This window comes from Lonchura striata, chromosome 1 (assembly GCF_046129695.1).
Source record: "Lonchura striata isolate bLonStr1 chromosome 1, bLonStr1.mat, whole genome shotgun sequence".
Lineage (NCBI taxonomy): Eukaryota > Metazoa > Chordata > Aves > Passeriformes > Estrildidae > Lonchura > Lonchura striata.
Genome location: NC_134603.1, coordinates 32429343 through 32435722, shown reverse-complemented (window position 1 = coordinate 32435722; position 6380 = coordinate 32429343).

Genomic DNA, 6380 nt, shown 5'->3' with positions numbered 1-6380 from the left:
ACCATATTCCCTCTTTAGGCATACTTTTGAGGCTGAATCTCCTGGGATTTCTGTTGGCAATTCTGTACAAAAGCTAATATAAAATTCTATAGCTGCAGCCTGGAAGTGATGTCAGGAGAAGCAGAAATGAACTCAGAGGCTTTATTTGCCTGGTCTAAGGTGATGTCCCATGTCACATTTATTCTCAAGGGTCAGAAGGAAGAGGGTGAGGACAGTTGTTCCTGGTGAATTTCCCCCTTGGCTGCTGCTGTTTCTTGGGGCCGAGATGCTCCCAGGCTGGTGGCAGGAGCACCACAGCCATCTGATGAGTTTGAAGGACCATTCCCTTCCTCACTCACTTCTTCAATCTGGCTGGGCCCTCCACTCCACTGTGGAGGACTGGTCACAACTCATGGAATACTAGACCAGGCCACCCTCTGTTCCAGCACGTCAGGCACCTACCGAGACCTGCCTTGAGGGGTAGCGAGTGCCAGGAACCACCTTGAGTATGGAGCATCAGCCCCATTTTCGACTGCAAGCTGGAGAGAGCTGCTTGGGGGTGCATCTCGTGCTATTCTGCATGTGTTACAGCTGAAGCATGTGTGATGCCACTCATGCTTTGAAAACATGCCTCTGTGAGGGGAGAGGTGTGCTGATCACCTCTGAGGACAATGGCTCACTTCACTGTGACTGACAGCCCGGAGTACCTTGTGCCAATAAAAGCCTGATCTCAAGTGTCAGATGGTCTGAGTAAATATATATAGGGTTCTTACATCAAAAGCTGTCTGTACAGTAAGAAAAATGAGCTCAGAGCCAGACCATCTCCTGGCTAGTTTTGTATTTGTCATATGTAAAAGATTTTTCAGGCAGGAAGATCTGGCTGTTTATATCACCAGTTCTTTTTATGTAGAATTCAAAGCATATTACTAAGAAAGTATAAAAATTTAGGTTAAAAAAATCTGAAACTTGTAGGATAAAGCAGTAATATTGTCTGGAACAGGTTAAATACTAAAAAGGGCAGACAAAATTAAGAGTATCTGAGTTCCATAATCTGTGGATCTGCCTACACATATCTGTTTGCTTCAAGTGCCCTTTGTGATCTGTCAGAATTATTTAAAAACTTTAAAAAATGTATGGAAATGAATTTAGTCACGTATCACAGACTAACTCAAGAAAGAGAAGAGTCTCACAAATCACAGAGGGATTAAGGTGGGGGGGTGGGGATTCAGAAAAGTGAGGGTTGGTGACGTCTGTTTCTGTGCAAAGTGCCATCCTCACCCTCCAAATGTAGGGGCGAGGTGTCTCTCAGTTCATTTAACCATTGTGACACCCATTTGGTTCCCACAAAATGCAGAAAATTCAAAATATTCATGCTGCAGAAAGTGACTGAAAGCTAATCTCCTGTTTAAATTTCCCTGTTCATTCCTATTATTTTGTTAGTTTCATAATAAATTTTTTTTTCTCCCAGATTTTAACTCATGGAGCTGTCAGAAAAGCCAGCCTGCAGTAAATTTACAGGTTCCTACACTGTAAGAAAAACCCTACATTTCTCTCAGGAATGCAGGAGTTTTCCCCAGCCACTTGGTCTGTCCCTAAAACTCTTGGTGGGGAGCAGATTCTGATGTACAGTCTGTTTTTGCTGCAGGCTTGTGCCTAACGAGCAACAACCTCATATCTCTGTGCAGAAGCCTTTACCTGAAAAAGCCTTCTAGGAAAGATTTCCACTGAGACCAGCCCGGCAGCTCAGCCTTCCCTGCTGCTGCTGCTGGCTTCCTCTGGAGCCACATCCCGACCTGTGCTTTCGCTTGGAAGGCAGCATCCCTTCAATATTTATCTGAAATGCCTTGAAATTCTAGAGCAATCCCTCCCCTGACTCCTATATCCCATATTCTTCCCAAAGTTTGTAGGTTTCTATTGATAACAGAGCATGCCCTGTCTGCCTGTCTGGGCAGAGGGCCTTCTGCCTGTTGTCCTTGATGTGTTTCTTACTGCTTGTTTCAGCTGGTTGTTTTCTTGGTCTTTAAAGGCTTTGTTGTGTTCCACACTTTCAATTAAGGAGGAAAAATGCTCTCTGTGTTGTAAGAGTGAAACTGGCAGTTGTATACTTTGGTTTGTAGCATAAACAGTTGCACAAGGATTCATTGGCAACCTTCCCTTCACTAAGGAGGCTATCAGCTAAATGTCACAGATGTGCCTGGAACTTGCCAAGAGCTGGAAATGTATTGGGAAACATCTGAAAATGCCCTCAATTAAAGAGGAAAAAAAAAAAAAAGCTGTCAAGGATGTAGTGGACACATGTTAGCTGCAGCAGAGATTGGAGATTCTCTGAGGGTATGGTCAGCAGCTCTTCTTGTGCTTCCCTCCTTACCTCTGGAATCTTCTTCCTCATGTAGCAGGCTCTGTCTCTCTCTCTGCTCGAAGCCAGTCTTCTTCCTCTCACCGAGGAAGAAATGAGCAGTTCATTTCTTCCGTGTGGCCTATAAAGCTGAGCTTTTCCTTCTCAGCAACAGCATCACAAATAACATAAGGCATTAAAAATGCCCTGGCCCCTTGACACCTTCATTATAACTAAAGCAACATGATCTTGTTGCTGGAATGCTTGCCCTCCCTTCCCTCATCACCCATCATCACTTCATGGTTTAACTACAGCCTAATCCTGCAAACACTTCCTACCCAGCAGAGCACTTACCAGCACCTAAGTAGCCCACTGACATCAGTGGATTATTCCAGGTAGTACGTCCTAGGAAAGCTAAAGAAGTGTTTGTACCACTGGGCCGTTTGGTTTGCAAGCTCTTGGGGGATATTTCCTTCTGTCTATAAAGAGGCCTGCGCACGCACGGTGCTGTATAAATAATTAATAATAACAGAACTCACACTGAACTAGCACATATGGGAATTTGTACCCCTGGCTTTCCTGGCTTCTAGAAGGAAAATCACAGAATTACGGAGTTTACAGAAAACCTCCTGATAGCGTATCTGGGTTTGTGGTGTTCCCTGCACTTTGAGAAGGTGTTATCTCTTCCTCTGCATGAGAGGAAACATTGAGTGACCTTCACCTGGCAAGAAATGCACAGGAAACATATTTTAAGTTAATCCAAAATCTGATTAATATCTCCCAAAGGTAAATTAAAGCTCTTATCACCCTGTCTAACCTTTAATTGCACAACACAGGAGGTCTGGGTTTTATCAAACTATTGACTCTTTTTGTTTTAAGATCTCTTTGGATTTCAGCAGTGTTGCACAAATTATTCCTTGGTGAAGGCCTTAAGCAATAAAAGAAGCTGCTAATTTTATTTCCAATGGACTCACCCTTTTTGTTCTCAGATTTTGTTGAACTTCTTTTTCTCCACAATATGATGGAATGAATTTGAATAGATCCAAATTATCAAACAAAAATAAAACATTAAACCAGGAAAAGCAAGTATAGAAGTAAAAACAGAGCTGAGAGGCCACAGAAGTTTGAAGCTCTATACGATGTTACAACACAGCTTCTGGATTAAGGAGAAAAGATAAATACTCATTTTATTAATATGATTAAGAAGGAAAACAAACTGAAGTTCTTTGTTGGAACATAGTCTCCTGACTGAATCCATGGAAATGAGTCTTTCTGTAAAGGCTCTATGTCATGGTCATACATTTCTCAGGCTTACATCATCTGTTGCTCAGAGAGAAGTTTATCACTCAAGTGCATGAAGGAAGGTAGCTTCCTCCTCAAGAAGAAAACATTTCCTTGTAGGGAGGGTGATACACCTGCCTCACATTCAGCTGCTCTGCTTTCCACGTGCTCTTGCAAACCAGACTGAACTGTAAAGAACTGTGCAGGGTAAGATTACTATGAATTTTTGCTGCATTGGCAATGTCTCTTAACAGCAGGTAGAATATAACTTTACACCTTCAAAGAATGCTTTAGCCACCAAAACATGGGAGTCACTGGGCTATGTTTCATCTCCACGGAAAACATTCCATTTTTTTACAGAATAATTTCATATTCCGTGGTTCAGAAAGTACAAAAGGGAACACAAGCAACTGCCTCATCATCAGCTGATACTGATATTTCATTATTTTAAGGAAATAGCTTGGAACTCTAGACATTTTATATCATAGCTGGCAACTATTTTAAGCACCAGGTAATAGGAATCATATTCCTATCTCACTAATGTAGTAAATATAGAATAGATCTGTTCAAAGTGAGGAGGATGAGCTGGAGAGGTGTATGACACCCTGTTTCAGCAGACACTACAGCCTGGTATACCAGAGCATTCCTGAAGCAAGATGCAGAACAAGAAATTAGTCTCCAGTCTTAGCTACTGAGTAAAAAGCAGATTTTAGTTGGCAAGAGTTCCTCCTTCACCAGTATGTTGTATCTTGCCCAAAGCAGTAAAAATCCCTGGATTCCTTGGGAGGAAGGGAGCATCAGAATCCCAAAGTGACTGGAAGAGGAAATAGTTCATATGGCTAATATCAAAATGCTTCTGAACATGCCCAGAAATGGAGATTAAATGGGCAATCCTCTGCTTTGAGAAGTTGTCTGTCTGTGCACTTCAAGATGTTTTGTGTTAGATCTGGGATATACAGAAATTTTTCTATACTCAGTTTGTCACCAAGTTAGGTGACCTAGTTTGGCACTTAAACATCTGTGTATTTATATTATAGGTGCTTCTGTTTTCAGTTTGACAGACAGATAATTTGTGTACATATATTCACATGTACATAGATACATGCACAAATGTGTGGAGTTTGAATCCATTCACACACACAGAAACACACAAGTGTATACATATTATTGAAGTAAAGTGGTTATATATAATGATTTTATAAATATATTTATATATATATATATATATATATATTATTTTATATATATTTATATTTATATATATTTATATTTATATTTATATATATATAAATAAGAAAAGTTTAGTTCTATTTTAAAAAGCCAATACTGGTCCCTTTTTACAAATCTTGCAAAACTACCATTTTGTCTTAATTCCTCATCTGAAAAAAAATATGAAGGACTTCTGTTTGTAGAAACAAATGGTTTCTTGGTTAACCAACATTTAAAAGAAAATAGCAAAAAAAAAAAAAAAAATCCTGAAATCGATTAAGTCTCTAATTTCTCACAAACTCTTGTTCATAAAAATGTTTTCACAATATTTTTGAAATATGTGTGGAAACTTTTTCTTCAGCGATTGTGCAAACATGGCAGTTAGGAGTACAACTGATGCTAAGGGGAGAGACAAATCCTTAAGACACAGAACTTACCCTTACCCTTTGAGTGCCTGCAAAATCTGCTGCAAAATTTTGTACATAAGGTTGTGAAGGCCTTGACAGTTTCCTTCCTACTTAACAAGCAGCTTACATTTGTAAGTATTCACAACAGACTGATAGATCTGCTGGTATCTCAAAAACAGTTTCCAAATGACTCCAAAGGTGATATTCAAGATGTAATTGCAACCAGTTGGGAATTTTCAGAAGACATCAGAAAAACCTCATCCTTTCTGGTGTATTTTAACTAAGTCAGTGCTATTAACATTCTGGCCCTGCGTTGTTTTGTCTATGAGTTAGAAGAAACATTGAAATAGTAGCAACATATTTCTCAGTGATGTGTTGATCACATGCAACAAGTATTTCACAATAATAAGAGTATTTATGTTGAAGTGAGCTGCATAAATTGACTGCCCAGCCATGGGTTGAGTGACTTTTCTTTTGCAAGGAACTACTGCATTTCTGTGCTCATTTAATTGTTTACTCCTACCATGTATTGTACATGGGAGCTGTAGTCTCTGCTTGCCAGATATTTAACTACAGTATTTCTAGTGCATCTTGTAAACAGTTGAGCTTTCGTTCACATGGTTAAAGTATAGCTGCTGTGCTGCACTGGATGAGAACTTCCTTTACAAGAAAAAAGTTCCACACCTTTTTTATTTTATATTTTGTCTCCATATAGGAGGACGTCAGGTTTGATTTGCAATAAGTTGTCATTTTGTAAAAATAGAAGGCAAGAAAGTTCAGCTGAAGTAATTGGGCTACCCCAGACAGATGTTACATTTTGATTTTTTTTTCTCTGTCCTATTTAAACATGTCTTCTTTGTTTCGAACTATATATGAAGACCTCCTATCTTTAAACCTAAATAAATTAGAAAAATTCTCATCTATTTCCAGCCAGTTCAAATACAGTTAATTTGGGGTGGAGTTGGGGGTGGAAACTGACCATTTTAAAGTAGGGAATTAGATAACACTGACTTTACTATTATTGTCCTTAAATATATTTAACAATTACCAGTGATTTAGGAAAAAGGAAAACTATGCTGCACACATAATCACAAACAAAAGTACATTAGCAGGTTTAAATGATCTGTTTTGATGCAAAAATATATATTTAATATATTGTAGTGAGAAGC